The 15,170-nt window shown below is 45.6% G+C and overlaps 2 protein-coding genes across 6 annotated transcripts in view; both read left to right on the top strand.

The window, feature by feature from the left end:
• The window catches only part of LOC125629204 (uncharacterized), a 570,105-nt gene that overhangs the window by 391,618 nt on the left and 163,317 nt on the right, over positions 1–15,170 (top strand). The window lies entirely within an intron of this gene.
• Positions 7,503–15,170, top strand: part of LOC125629208 (uncharacterized) — a 333,186-nt gene continuing 325,518 nt past the window's right edge. For 4 of the 5 annotated variants that reach the window (XM_075124120.1, XM_075124122.1, XM_075124121.1 and 1 more), the window contains exon 1: positions 7,504–7,691. The gene's annotated coding sequence lies outside the window, so the exon portion shown is untranslated. Of the gene's footprint in view, positions 7,692–15,170 lie in introns of all 5 variants that reach the window. The other variant, XM_075124119.1, reaches the window with a different exon arrangement.

Here is a 15,170-nt window from a genome sequence, read left to right on the forward strand (position 1 = left end):
TGAATCCATGCTGACTGTTCCTGATCACTTTCTTCTCCTCTAAGTGCTTCAGAATGGATTCCTTGAGGACCTGCTCCATGATTTTTCCAGGGACTGAGGTGAGGTTGACTGGCCTGTAGTTCCCCGGATCCTCCTCCTTCCCTTTTTTAAAGATGGGCACTACATTAGCCTTTTTCCAGTTGTCCTGGACCTCCCCCGATTGCCATGAGTTTTCAAAGATTGGCCAATGGTTTTGCAGTCACATCCGCCAACTCCTTTAGCACTCTCAGATGCAGCGCATCCGGCCCCATGGACTTATGCTCATCCAGCTTTTCTAAATAGTCCCGAACCACTTCTTTCTCCACAAAGGGCTGGTCACCTCCTCCCCATGCTGTACTGCCCAGGGCAGTAGTCAGGAGCTGACCTTGTTCGTGAAGACAGAGGCAAAAAAAGCATTGGGTACATTAGCTTTTTTCACATCCTGTGTCACTAGGTTTCCTCCCTTATTCAGTAGGGGGCCCAAACTTCCATTGACTTTCTTCTTGTTGCTAACATATTTCTATTGTCCCATGGATAATGTGAGTGTGTCCTTTTTTTTACGGAACCAGGGAGCATAACATTTATACCATTCCTCCTATTGCAAAGTTATTGTTGGAGTCACCCATGATACAAATTGTATCATCATTGCCAGTTCTCACGTTGTTCTGGGTTTTGCTGAAGAGCACCTATACTGGGAACTTTTCAAATTAGATGTAAATAAAGAGGAGATGGAGCAGGAAAGTAAGTATCATTTCATCCTCTGTGACACTGGAAGGAGATGGGGTGACTCAGAGATTCCCTCCTTCCCCACCACTGCAGAACTGTTACCTTTTGTCTGAGCCATGTAGAGTTTATCTTCATCACATTCTATCCCTCCACTTCTCAAAGTTTCAGTGATGAAGCATTCTCTGTTGTCTGTGCTTGGAGATGCTTTGACTTCTTTAATCCTGTATCAGAGTTGCTATGACTGGAGATGAAAGTGTCAAAGACCTGGGAGGGGAATTCAAATGGATCCCAAACACAGTGTGATCATTTGGAGTTTAAATCCCAGGTTCCATCTCTTGGTAAAGCCACTTCCGGCAAGGTGGCTGTTTTTTCCCCCATTATGGGGGTGCTAGAATACTAAAAATGTTGTAAATAACATAACTGACTATTGAGACAGTGCTAAGTGAAGTACGTTTGAATGGATCAGAGGATAATGTGATGGGAGAATTTCTTGTCCTGATTCTGAATAATCAGATGTAACCTGCTCTGGAATTTCACTTGACACTTTCATTGTCATGTTTCAGAATAGCAGCCATGTTAGTCTGTATTCGCAAAAAGAAAAGGAGTACTTGTGGCACCTTAGAGACTAACAAATTTATTTGAGTATAAGCTTTCGTGAGCTACAGCTCACTTCATCGGATCTCTCTGTAATGTGGCTTTCTATCTTTCCTGAAGGCTGTTAGATCACCAAGTTGGATATTAGTTCTGTTTGATAGGATGTAACTCAGATTTATTGGAGAAGTTAAGACAAATGATCATTTGCTAAAGTCATGATTTCTCACTTCAGCTTTGATTTTTCCCCATCCCTCCATGATGACATGGAGACAGTTCAAGTGCAGTTCTGTCAACAGGAGAGAACTCTCCAATTTACTGGACATGCTAAGAAAGAAACAGTAGTGATTTAAAATCTCCACTTGGAAATGGTGAACAACAGCAGAACCCGAATTAACTGAAGGAAGTGCATATGCTATGGGTACCCGCATGGCCCCACAGTATGCCAACATTTTTATGGCTGATTTAGAACAACGCTTCCTCAGCTCTCGTCCCCTAAAGCCCCTACTCTACTTGCGCTATATTGATGACATCTTCATCATCTGGACCCATAGAAAAGAAGCCCTTGAGGAATTCCACCATGATTTCAACAATTTCCATCCCACCACCAACCTCAGCCTGGTCCAGTCCACACAAGAGATCCACTTCCTGGACACTACAGTGCTAATAAACAATGGCCACATAAACACCACCCTATACCGGAAACCTACTGACCGCTATTCCTACCTGCATGCCTCCAGCTTTCACCCTGACCACACCACACAATCCATCGTCTACAGCCAAGCTCTGCGATACAACCGCATTTGCTCCAACCCCTCAGACAGAGACAAACACCTACAAGATCTCTGTCAAGCTTTCTTACAACTACAATACCCACCTGCAGAAGTAAAGAAACAGATTGATAGAGCCAGAAGAGTTCCCAGAAGTTACCTACTACAGGACAGGCCTAACAAAGAAAATAACAGAACGCCACTAGCGGTCACCTTCAGCCCCCAACTAAAACCCCTCCAACGCATTATTAAGGATCTACAACCTATCCTAAAGGATGACCCAACACTCTCACAAGTCTTGGGAGACAGGCCAGTCCTTGCCTACAGACAGCCCCGCAACCTGAAGCAAATACTCACCAACAACCACATACCACACAACAGAACCACTAACCCAGGAACTTATCCTTGCAACAAAGCCCGTTGCCAATTGTGCCCACATATCTATTCAGAGGACACCATCACAGGGCCTAATAACATCAGTCACACTATCAGAGGCTCGTTCACCTGCACATCCACCAATGTGATATATGCCATCATGTGCCAGCAATGCCCCTCTGCCATGTACATTGGTCAAACTGGACAGTCTCTACGTAAAAGAATAAATGGACACAAATCAGATGTCAAGAATTATAACATTCATAAACCAGTCGGAGAACACTTCAATCTCTCTGGTCACGCAATCACAGACATGAAGGTCGCTATCTTAAAACAAAAAAACTTCAAATCCAGACTCCAGCGAGAAACTGCTGAATTGGAATTCATTTGCAAATTGGATACTATTAATTTAGGCTTAAATAGAGACTGGGAGTGGCTAAGTCATTATGCAAGGTAGCCTGTTCCCTCTTGTTTTTTCCTACCCCCCCCCCCCAGATGTTCTGGTTTAACTTGGATTTAAACTTGGAGAGTGGTCAGTTTAGATGAGCTATTACCAGCAGGAGAGTGAGTTTGTGTGTGTATGGGGGTGGGGGGGATGTGAGAAAACCTGGATCTATGCAGGAAATAGCCCGACTTGATTATGTAAAGAGTTGTCACTTTGGATGGGCTAGCACCAGCAGGAGAGTGAATTTGTGTGGGGGGGTGGAGGGTGAGAAAACCTGGCTTTGTGCTGGAAATGGCCCACCTGTTGATCACTTTAGATAAGCTATTACCAGCAGGACAGTGGGGTGGGAGGAGGTATTGTTTCATATTCTCTGTGTGTATATAAAGTCTGCTGCAGTTTCCATGGTATACATCTGATGAAGTGAGCTGTAGCTCACGAAAGCTCATGATCAAATAAATTGGTTAGTCTCTAAGGTGCCACAAGTACTCCTTTTCTTTTTGCGAATACAGACTAACACGGCTGTTCCTCTGAAACCTATGATCACAGTGTAGTTCAATTGTTGAAGTCAATATTGTCTCAGGTGGCTATGCTGGCAGGAGAAGCTTTCCCGCTGATGTAGCAGTATCTACACAGGGGGCTAGAGCTGTGTAACTACATTGCTCAGCTGTGTCGTTTTTTCACATCTCTGAGCAATAAAGTTACACTGATAAATGTCTTTAGTGTAGACCAGACAGTTTTCTCTTGTGTTTTATGCATTTACTTCACTTCTCTCCTACCATCTCCTACTTTGAAAGGTTAAAAAGTGTGTTAGGGGGCTTATTCCTTCATCCACTACTTCCCTGGTCCTTCTCATATGAACAGAGAGCAACAATACCCAAAGTCCAAAGGTGCAAACAATTCAATGTTTATTGGGGTGAACTTCCAGCAAGCATGATTCCAGTTTCCTTCCTTAGTATCCTCCTTCCCAGCTCTGACACCACAGAGCCTTACACCTGTGTCCCTGTTCCCATTCCTGCCCTTAGCCAAACATGATTCCAATTTCCTTACCCCTATTCCCATTTTCCCCACACACACCCACCCCCTCACTTCCTGATTGACTGCAGACTATATAGGAAAACTTGAGTTCGGCTTAGCTATACCTTAACCAATCATTTTCCTGAAATTTAACTAACCAATCCTAACATATTGTAACATGATTATGTAACCAATTATATCCCACCACCTTAATTAGTTTACACCCAGCAAAGTTAATTATACAGCAGACAGAAACAATCACAGAACCAGACAGAGATTATACAGACAAACAATAGCAAAGTGGGAACTGTAATGACAAAACAATACAGAAGTGAGGATTTCACATCCCAGCTATTGATAAGTGAGTTCTTGCCAGACAGGATGCTATCAAACTAAGTTTCCTTTTACATTTTCTAGGCACTTCCCTTTTTCTGGAGGTGATAGGCATTATCAGGTCAGGACTGTATTCCTAACAGCCCAATAGCACCTTATTTCAGTGTGACTAATTTGGAATGTGAGGATGTGACTGTTCGCTTCCTAGCTTATGGCTGCCTCTGCTGCTTGGCCAAAGGCCTTAGCCTAAGAACAGGGCCTCAGACTGTCACGGTAAGAGAAGGCCCTTACACCGGCAGACAATGATTTTGATGCTTTCTTTTATACTTCTAACTAGCCAAGTGATCAGAATACACCGAAATTCTTAAAGTACAGGCCTTTGCAGACAGGCATGAATATCTATATCCTAACAAAGTGTGAAAAGAGAAAGTTTTTTTTTTCCTCATGATGCAAACATTCCCACATAGGAGACCCCTTCCACCAACACAGACAGCAGAAGAACCAGAGATATATGAACTCACAGGAGTGGTTGGGACCTACGTTGGGACATGCAAAAACTTGAGCCAACATTCAGTTGTTGGCAATGGGGAGTAAAAGAAACCAACATATATGACAAGAATTTGTGGTCTTTGAATATGTTGTTACAAATGAAAATGAAATTATAGGTGAAGTTATTGGTTAAAGAGTAGGAGACTAATTGTTTGTTTGATGATCTGAATTATTTTGGAAAACTGAAAGTTGTCTTGTTTTTAGTTCTGTTAGTCACACAGGAAATGATGGCTAATCTTCAAAAGTTAATTTGATTTAATTTACCCCCTGTGGTGTAAGGAGTTTTGGTAGGAAACTTCACTCCAAAGGTTGGGGTGGAAGAATATGTGTTAGAAAGAGTGTATAAGAGAATATTCGCCCAGTATAGATTTCAATTTTTTGTACTTCAAATAGAACATATTTTGCTTAGCTTCAAAGCCAATTTCTTTAAAAAAAACCCACACTATTCAAGGAGACAAGTTGTATAACTTTTTACGCACTTAGACTGTAAGGGTCACTGACTTCCTCACTTCTCTAATTTGCAAAGGAAAGGCATGACATCTGTCATAAGATGTGTCCAGCTGTTAGAAAAGCTGCAATCGTCAACTATCAATGTCAAGGAAAAGGCTGAAGTCCATTGCCTTTCACATCAAAAAGCCATCTAAAGGCTGGTCTACACTCAAAAGCTATGTTGACATAGCCACATCTCTCAGGGGCGTGAAAAATCGACACCACTGAGAGAAGTGGTTAATAAGAACACAAGAATGGCCGTACTCAGTTAGACCAAAGGTCCATCCAGCCCAGTGTGCTGTCTACTGACAGTGGCCAATGCCAGGTACCCCAGAGGGAGTGAACCTAACAGGTAGTAATCAAGTGATCTCTCTCCTGCTGTCCATTACCACCCTCTGACAAACAGAGGCTAGGGACACCATTCCTTACCCATCCTGACTAATAGCCATTAATGGACTTAACCTCCATGAATTTATCCAGTTGTCTTTTAAACCCTGTTATAGTCCTAGCCTTCACCACCTCCTCAGGCAAGGAGTTCCACACGTTGACTGTGCACTGTGTGAAGAAAACTTCCTTTTATTTGTTTTAAACCTGCTACCCATTAATTTCATGTGGTGACCCCTAGTTCTTATATTAAGGGAATAAGTAAATAACTTTTCTATACATCACTCATGATTTTATATACCTCTATCATATCCTCCCTTAGTCTCCTCTTTTCCAATCTGAAAAGTCCTAGCCTCTTTAATCTCTCCTCATATGGGACCCGTTCCAAACCCCTAATCATGTTAGTTGCCCTTCTCTGAACCTTTTCTAATGCCAGTATATCTTTTTTGAGGTGAGGAGACCACATCTGTACACAGTATTCAAGATGTGGGCATGCCATAGATTTATATAAGGGCAATAAGATATTCTCCTTCTTATTCTCTATCCCCTTGTTAACGATTCCTAACATCCTGTTTGCTTTAGACTGCCGCTGCACACTGCGTGGACGTCTTCAGAGAACTATTCACAATGACTTCCAAGATCTTTTTCCTGATTAGTTGTAGCTAAATTAGCCCCCATCAAATTGTATGTATAGTTGGGGTTATTTTTCCCAATGTGCATTACTTTACATTTATCTACATTAAATGTCATTTGCCATTTTGTTGCCCAATCACTTAGTTTTGTGAGATCTTTTTGAAGTTCTTCACAGTCTGCTTTGGTCTTAACTATCCTGAGCAGTTTAGTATCATCTGCAACCTTTATTGCCTCATTTTTTACTCTTTTGTCTAGATCATTTATGAATAAGTTGAATAGGATTGGTCCTAGGACTGACCCTTGGGGAACACCACCAGTTACCCCTCTCCATTCTGAAAATTTACCATTTATTCCTATCCTTTGCTCCCTGTCTTTTAACCAGTTCTCAATCCATGAAAGGATCTTCCCTCTTATCCCATGACAACTTAAATTACGGTGAGGGACCTTCTCAAATGTTTTCTGGAAATCTAAGTACACTGTGTCCACTGGATCCCCCTTGTCCACATGTTTGTTCCTCCCTTCAAAGAGCTCTAAGAGATCAGTAAGACATGATTTCCTTTTACAGAAACCATGTTGACTTTTGCCCAGCAATTTGTTCTTCTATGTGTCTGACAATTTTATTCTTTACCATTCCTTCAACTAATTTGCCCGGTACTGACGTGAGACTTACCGGTCTGTAATTGCCGGGATCCCCTCTAGAGCCCTTTTTAAATATTGGCATTACATTAGCTGTCTTCCAGTCACTGGGTACAGAAGCCGATTTAAAAGGCAGGTTACCAACCCTCGTGAGTAGCTCAGCAATTTCACATCTGAGTTCTTTCAGAACTCTTGGGTGAGGCCATCTGGTGCCCCTGACTTGCTACTCTTCAGTTTCTCAATTAATTCCAAATCCTCCTCTGCCGCCCTCCCTTACCCGGGCTGGAGAGGGCGGAAGCGCCCCACGGGGCAGGCTGGGAGATGTAGTTCCTGACTCTCCCGGGAACGGAAGTGACGTTTCGCGGGGGGGGGAGGACGAGAGGGGCTGCGAACGCGCGCGGCGCTGCGGCTCTGCCTGGCTCGCGCGGGGCCGTTGGAGCCTCTCCCGGAGCCGGAGGAGGGTTTTGTGTCTCCTGGCTTTGGGCATGCGCAGATCGGGGGGGGGCGGAAAGAGTCGGACATGCGCAGAGCGCGGGAGAGAGTCGGGCATGCGCAGAGGCAGAGCTCACTTGCCGCTGCGCCCCGGGGCTGCGGGGCCGGGCGGGGCCGAAGGGTCTGTGCCGGGGAGACCTTCATTCACCCCCCCCCCCCCGGGCCCGGCCCGGGCCCCGCTCTCGTCGGAGCCGCCCCGGGCTCCGCCCGCCCCGCTGCGGAGCTGCAGCCTCCAGGTACCGGAGCGAGCCCCGGGGCCGGGCGGTGACGCTGCCCCAGTGTCCGGGGGGGGGGACCAGCCCCCCCGGGGTCCCTGCGTGGGGCCGGGCGGGGGGGAGACCTGGGGAAAGGGGCGGAGGGAAAATGTCGGCGCAGCCCGGACATGGCCGGGGGGGGGGGGGGGGAGAAGAGCCGGGACCCCCCCCCGAGGGGCGGGGAGGGAAAGGGGGGGGCTGAGATCCCCTCGGATTTATCGCTGCCCCCCCCCCGCTCCCGCCCTGCCCCCTTTCGCTCCCGGCAGCGACCCCCCCCTTTCCCCACCTCCCTGAGACGGGCTCTGCCCCCCCCCCCCCCGGACCCCGTTTCCTCCCCACTTCGCCCGTGGCCAGTTCAAATCTCCGCCTTGGGGGGGGTGTCCCCCCCACTTTACCTGCAGTGACTTGTCCCGGTTTAGGGGGGAATCGTTCCCCGGAGTGATTTCTGAAACGGGCAGAGGCGGGCAGAGCCCCGAGATGGGGAGACCTCTGTTTTAGGTGAAACTGAGACATGGACGGAGATCACAGCCCCCCTTGTGCCAGGCAGTGCCCGACTGCGGCCTTAACTGCTGCCTCCATTGTGCTGGGCGCCTCAGAGGCCCCGAGTGAGATCTGTGTCCCCGCTGGGCCTGGCAGTGCACGGACCCTGGCGAAGATCGCGCCCCACCGCTGTACTGGGCACTGCACAGACCCTGACAGAGATCCTGGCCCCACATTTCGTCAGGTGCTGCAGGGACCCTAAACAAAACCAGGGATCCTGTAATACCAGGAGTTGCAGAGCCCCTGATTGAGGTCAGGCCCCCTGTCGTGCAGGGCTCTGTTGGCAAAAATTGGGGATTGGTCCTGCTTTGAGCAGGGGGTTGGACTAGATGATCTCCTGAGGTCCCTTCCAACCCTGATAGTCTATGATTCTATAAGATCAGGGTCTTCATTGTGGTGCTGAACAGACCCATCGGGCTGAGTTAATGAAGGCCTCAAATCATTTATTTAAAGACTTCAAGTTACCAAAAAATCCATCATTTACACTTGTTTAAATCTGTAAATGAGCCGTGCCATGCCCCATGCTACAGAGGAAGGCAGACAAAAAACAAAAAACCCAGGGTCTCTGCCAGTCTGAGTCTGGGCAAAATTCCTTCCCATCCCAAATATGGCAAAGACCCAGCAGCCAGACAGCTAGGAAGGAATTCTCTGTAGTAGCTCATCTAGTGTCCCATCACCAGCCTTTGGAGATATTTGCTGTTAGCAGTTGCAAATGGGCTACCTGCCATTCTAGGCAGTCCCATCATACCAATCCCTCCAGAAATGTATCAAACTCAGTCTTGAAGCCAGTTAGGTTTTTTGCCCCCACTGCTTCCCTTGAGAGGCTGTTCCAAAACTTCACTCTGATGGTTAGAAACCTTCGCCTAAGTTCAAGCCAAAACTTATTGATGGCCAATATCCATTTGTTCCAGTGCCGCCATTGGTGCTTAACCTAAATAACTCCTCTCCTTCCCTGATATTTATCCTTCTGATGTATTTATAGAGAGCAGTCATATCTCCCCTCAGCCTTCTTTTGGCTAGGTTAAAGAAGCCAAGCTCTTGGAGTCTCCTCTCATAAGGCAGATTTTCCATTCCTCGGATTATCCTAGTAGCCCTTCTTTGCACCTGTTCCACTTTGAATGCATCCTTCTTAAACATGGGAGACCAGAATGGCCCGCAGTATTTCAGATGACGTCTCATCAGTGCCTTGTATAACAATATTAACCCTTCGCTGTGTCTACTGGAAATACCTCGCCTGCATCCTAGGACTGCATTAACCCATGTCATGGCCGCAGCACATTGGCAGCTCATAATTATGCTGTTATCACCCAATACTCTCAGGTCTTTCTCCTTCTCTGTCCCTTCCAACTGATAAATCCCCAGCTTATTGCAAAAATTCTTGTCATTAGTCCCCAAGTGCATAATTTTGCTCTATTAATTTTCATCCCATTTCAATTACTGCAGATTTCAAGGTCATGCAGATCTTCTTGTATATATTCCGGTCCTCCTCCATATTGGCAATACCTCCCAGCTTTGTGTCATACTCCCGCTTTTTGTGCCAAGGTCACTAATAAAAATGTTGAATAACATTGGTCCCCCAAGACTGATCTCTGAGGAATTCCACTAGTAACCTCCCTCCAGCCTGACAACTCACCGTTCAGTATGACTCCTTGTAGTCTCCTCTGTAACCAATTTCTTACTGACCTTTCACTTCTCATATCCCCATCCTCTCCAATGTAACGAGTAGTTTCCCATGTGGAACTGTATCATATGCCTTCCTGTCATCCAGATGCTATTGCATTTCTTTTGTCCAAAAGAAAACCACCTCACAGAACAAGATCGGGTTTCTCTGGCACAATCTAACTTTTGTAACAGAGTGTTTTATTTATTTATAAGTGTTGAAGGCTGGAAGGAACTGTTAGCAATAGGCTGCGAATGGCCATGTGGAGGTGGGGGAAGGGATGGCAGACAGTGTGGGGAGGGGATGTGATGTTGGAGGGGTATATGGGATTCTGTTTTGTTGGAGTCCATGTCTCTGCTCCCTGTGGCCGTGGTGCATTCAGTATCAAAGCAGCATGTCAGCGGAGGAGACGCACACACCATAGCTTCATCTGGAACACGCAGCATTCACTGCCAGACGGGATGGGTGATTTTTCAGGGGCCCAGCTTGATGTGCCTGGCTGGGGTGGATTCTGTTGGACAGTGATCTGGGGCTCTGATAGTTTGGGATGTTCCTTTTTGCATAGTCAGTTCTTTCCCTTTATTGTTTTACCCCCACCTATGCCTGATGCCACTCTCTTCTTAACTTGCTTTTGTTATTTCAGTTCCAGTTTTTAAATGGGATCTAATAATTGCAAAGCTGAATGAAAGATAAAAGAAACAACCATTTGAATTTTGGCGCATAGCTGGTAGAACTATACCTAGTGAAGGTATGCTTTAATTACCTGGTTACCTATAGCATTTTCTGGTGGGGTGGATGAAGCAATGTCAAAGAGCCAAAAGCGCTTTTTAGGGCGAAAGGGCTCACCAGGTGTTTGCTCTCTAAGGAGCATGTCACCGGCTAGGGGTTGCAGACTTTCAGGAGTGGTGCGCTGGATTGCATTTACTGATCTCAAAATAAAAGGTTAAGACTTTTGGTTCGCAATATCCAGTGAAATCTTGCAACCAATTATACAAATAGACCCTAATGCTGTTTAAACAACATGGTATTAATACTGATTCAAAATTGAAATTAAAATTGAAATAAGTGCATTAGAGATTAACTGACACCTAATTTCCATTTCTTAATGCCTGAAATTGACACTTGCTCACACTGTCATTTTTTTTAAAAGCAATGCACAGCACACAGTCAAGTTAATTAATGAAAGCAACCAATTATTGATTGCTTTGTGATGCATAAGCATCTGATTAAGCACCGAATTAAAATGGTACCAATGTAAATGGAAATAGCAGCTTAGCTCCAATGTGTTTAAATGTGAATGAAAAGTTTCTATATTAAATACATGGCAGGATTGTAAACAGGGAGAAAATACACAGAAGTGCCTCTTCCCAGTCCTCTTGATTTCTTGTCCCAAACCCCCATGAGTTCTGGCCTCTTGGTCAACTCAGCTCCCAGTCCCACATCAGCTGTGCCCTCTCCCAGCCTAACCCTTTTCTACTGCAGTTCTTCATCCCCCTCGTCGAGACAGGGGGTTGGCGCTGCAGCCCCTAAAGCATGTGCGTTAATCACTGTCTCACATACTGGGGCTCTTTAGATTTCAGTGAATGATTTATCAGAGTTACTGACTCTGGGAGGTGGGAGAGAGGAGAGGCTGAGAGGGAGTTTTCTCCCCACCCTCTGTAGGGCCATGTTCAACCCTGGTAGCCTCCATGTTACCTCATCCTCCACCCTCGCTCATGTGTCAGAGTGTTCACCTTCTGGCCTCACCATAGCTACATCACAATGTAATTATCCTCAACGCAAGCATTACAGTCCAGGAAGGGAAATAATTAAAAGTACTTAATTATTTGAAAGTATGCTTGAAAGGATTGGATTTTTATTAACAAATTGCAGTAAATGTTGATTTCACTTCACACACACACACACACACACGTAAAATTAGGTAAAACATAGAAATGCTTCTGAACAAAGTCAAGTTTTGATTTAAGGATATTTACACTGTATATTTTGCATGTGACATTTACAATTTCTATTTCAACAGTTAAAAAGATTTGGTGTTTCAAATCTCAACATTTACTCTAATCAAATAATTGTTGTCCGATGAGCCCCATAACTTCCCACAGCTCTGAACATTGAAAATGTAAACATTAAAAAAAGGGCTTAGTATTAAATATCGATATCCTCTATTGAAATTAAAAAAAGAAATAGACACAATGAATTTTGCTAAACCCACTTACAGCAGTTGCAATATGCTAGGGCAGGGGTCGGCAACCTTTTGGAAGTGGTGTGCCGAGTCTTCATTTATTCACTCTAATTTAAGGTTTCATGTGCCAATAATACCTTTTAACGTTTTTAGAAGGTCTCTTTCTATATGTCTTTAATATATATATATATATATATATATATATAGGGGGGGACGGATCACTCAGTGGTTTGAGCATTGGCCTGCTAAACCCAGGGTTGTGAGTTCAATCCTCAAGGGGGCCGTTTAGGGATCTGGGGAAAAAATTGGGGATTGGTCTTCCTTTGAGCAGGGGGTTGGACAAGATAATCTCCTGAGGTCCCTTCCAACACTGAGATTGTATGATTCAATAACTAAAGTAAATAAGGTTTTTAAAATGTTTAAGAAGCTTAATTTAAAATTAATGCAGATCCCACCCCCGGACTGGTGGCCAGGACCTGGGCAGTGTTGAGTGCCACTGAAAATCAGCTACCTTGGCATGCATGCCACAGGTTGCCTACCCCTGTGCTACGGGATGGAAATTCATGGCTAAGGCACCCAACCTTAATTCTGCCATGTAGTGACACCAGGCAATCGCCATAGGGCTACGAATAAAGCATTTTAGTGTATAAAGTCCCAAACTAGATTATACCGATTTGTAAAGACACATGAGATCTTTCCCTCAGGGTATCACCTTCACTGGGTTGTTTCTTTTATTGATAATTCCCAGAAGTCAACAGATAAATAGCATTCTATCAGTTATGAAGTGGCCATTTCAGATTTCTGGGGAGTGTCTATAATTTTGCACTAGTGGCCGGGTCCTTGGAGAGGCAGAACCTTGGTTTCATTTTAACTTGTCCATGCTCAGCAGCTTCTGGAATTTGGTTCAAAGTATTTACATGTTTCCCTGGCCTGTTCTTAAAAGTGCTGCTAGAGAATGTGGGGAGGGGCAGAAACTCACTGCAGGATCAGGAGCTGAGTCCCTCACATATTTATAGCTCATCGGAAGGAGGACGGGGATTGGTGGGTGTCTGGGAATTTAATAATAAACACAAAAATATTGTTCTTAATGAATTTTCATTTTCTAATTCCCATAACCCACTAATTATCCCTGGCTGCCCTGGGGAGGGAGTACTCGTAAACGCCGTTCGCCAGTGTGGAACTGAAGGCACAAGGATCTTTCACATCCCAGGGTGGGGAACGACTCTTTGGGGCTGGCTGCAGTCTCCCCTTGTTGCTGTGAGAGGAATGGGGTGGTCCCTCATATAGGATACAAACACTCTGTGCGCAGATGGGAAATGTAGTTTCTTCCAGAGGATTGAAAATGGTTGCTTTAGAGTTCTGAGCTCTGTCTTCCTGTTTTTGTTCTGGCACTTTCAGATCTCTTGCAGAGACAAGGTGGGTGAGGGAATTTCATTTAGAACCAATTAAAAATCCCTCTCTTTGATATCCTGGGACTAACATGGCTACAACAACGCTTTTCCCTTTATACCTGTTCCCCCTCTCACCTCCCCCTCAGCTGAGACTGTCCTATGAGATGAGAAAATAAGGGTTCAGTCCTGTCCCTGGATTAGGTCTTTCCAGCATTAACAGGAGTGAAAGCCTGTGTGCATTAATGACAGCAGCAGCTCTAGGACTCGGAGTTATAGGGAGAAGAGATGGGAGTGAGCAGGTTATGTTAGTGCAAGGTGTGAGTTACACATGTGGGAGGGAGCAAGGTTGGTCACTTGAGTGTTGCATTACCTTGCTAACTGACTAGTGAGGAGTGACAACCATAGTTCCCTTTAAGGTACGCACCTGGACGGCCGCGCACGAGGGAATGAAGGGCTGCGTACCTGTCATAAATATAAAGGGAAGGGTAACCACCTTTCTGTATACAGTGCTATAAAATCCCTCCTGGCCAGAGGCAAAATCCTTTTACCTCTAAAGGGTTAAGGTCAGGTAACCTGGCTGGCACCTGACCCACAATGACCAATGGGGGAACAAGATACTTGCAAATCTGGAGTGGGGGAAAAAGGCTTTTGTCTGTCTGTGTGATACCTTTGCTGGGAACAGATCAAGGATGCAAGCCCTCAAACTCCTGTAAAGTTAGTAAGTAATCTAGCTAGAAAATGCGTTAGGTTTTCTTTGTTTTGGCTTGTGAAATTCGCTGTGCTGGAGGAAATGTGTATTCCTGTTTTCATATCTTTTTGTAACTTAAGGTTTTGCCTAGAGGGATTCTCTATGTTTTGAATCTGACTGTCTGTAAGATTATCTTCCATTCTGATCTTACAGAGTTGTTCTCTTATCTTTTTTTGTTCTTCTAATAAAGTTCTGTTTTTAAGAATCTGACTGGGTTTTTTGGGGTCTTAAAAATCCAAGGCTGGTCTGTGCTCATCTTGTTTATTCTCAAGCCTCCCCAGGAAAGGGGGTGGAAGGGCTTGGGGAGATATTTTGGGGAAATAGGAACTCCAAGTGGTCCTTTCCCTGATTGTTTGTTAAAGCACTTGGTGGTGGCAGCGTTTACCTAATCCAAGGGCAAAGACTTTGTGCCTTGGGGAATTTTTACCCTAACCTGGTAGAAATAAGCTTGGGGGGGTCTTTCATGCAGGTCCCCACATCTGTACCCTAGAGTTCAGAGTGGGGAAGGAACCTTGACAGTACCTAATTAGTGGAGCTGCGCAGATATGAGTCCACTAATTAGGTGCCTCCTGGACCCTGGAGAGGATGTGGAAGAAGGTGAGGTGATGGGGGAAGTAGGGGGTAGGTGGGGTGAGGAGTTTGGGGTGTCCTGACTTCCAGCCGGGCTGCTGCAGGGAGAGGAGAGAGTCAGACTCTCTCAGCAGCCCGAGCTGGGCTGCAGCTGCTGGTGCCGGGGAGAGAAAGGACTGTCTTCCAGCCCCAGGCTGGGCTGGGGGAGCAGGCTGCACGGGGGGTGGAGGGACTGGTCAGAGCAGGCTGCACAGGGTGGGGTGCCAAGATTTTGAGCAGGTTGCTGGCATTTTGGGGCATGCGGGGGATGTGGCTACATGGGGGGTGGGGTGCTGGGGAAACTCCATTGTCTGATTAGTGCATCAGAGCA

The sequence above is a fragment of the Caretta caretta genome, chromosome 28 (assembly GCF_965140235.1).
Source record: "Caretta caretta isolate rCarCar2 chromosome 28, rCarCar1.hap1, whole genome shotgun sequence".
Classification (NCBI taxonomy): domain Eukaryota; kingdom Metazoa; phylum Chordata; order Testudines; family Cheloniidae; genus Caretta; species Caretta caretta.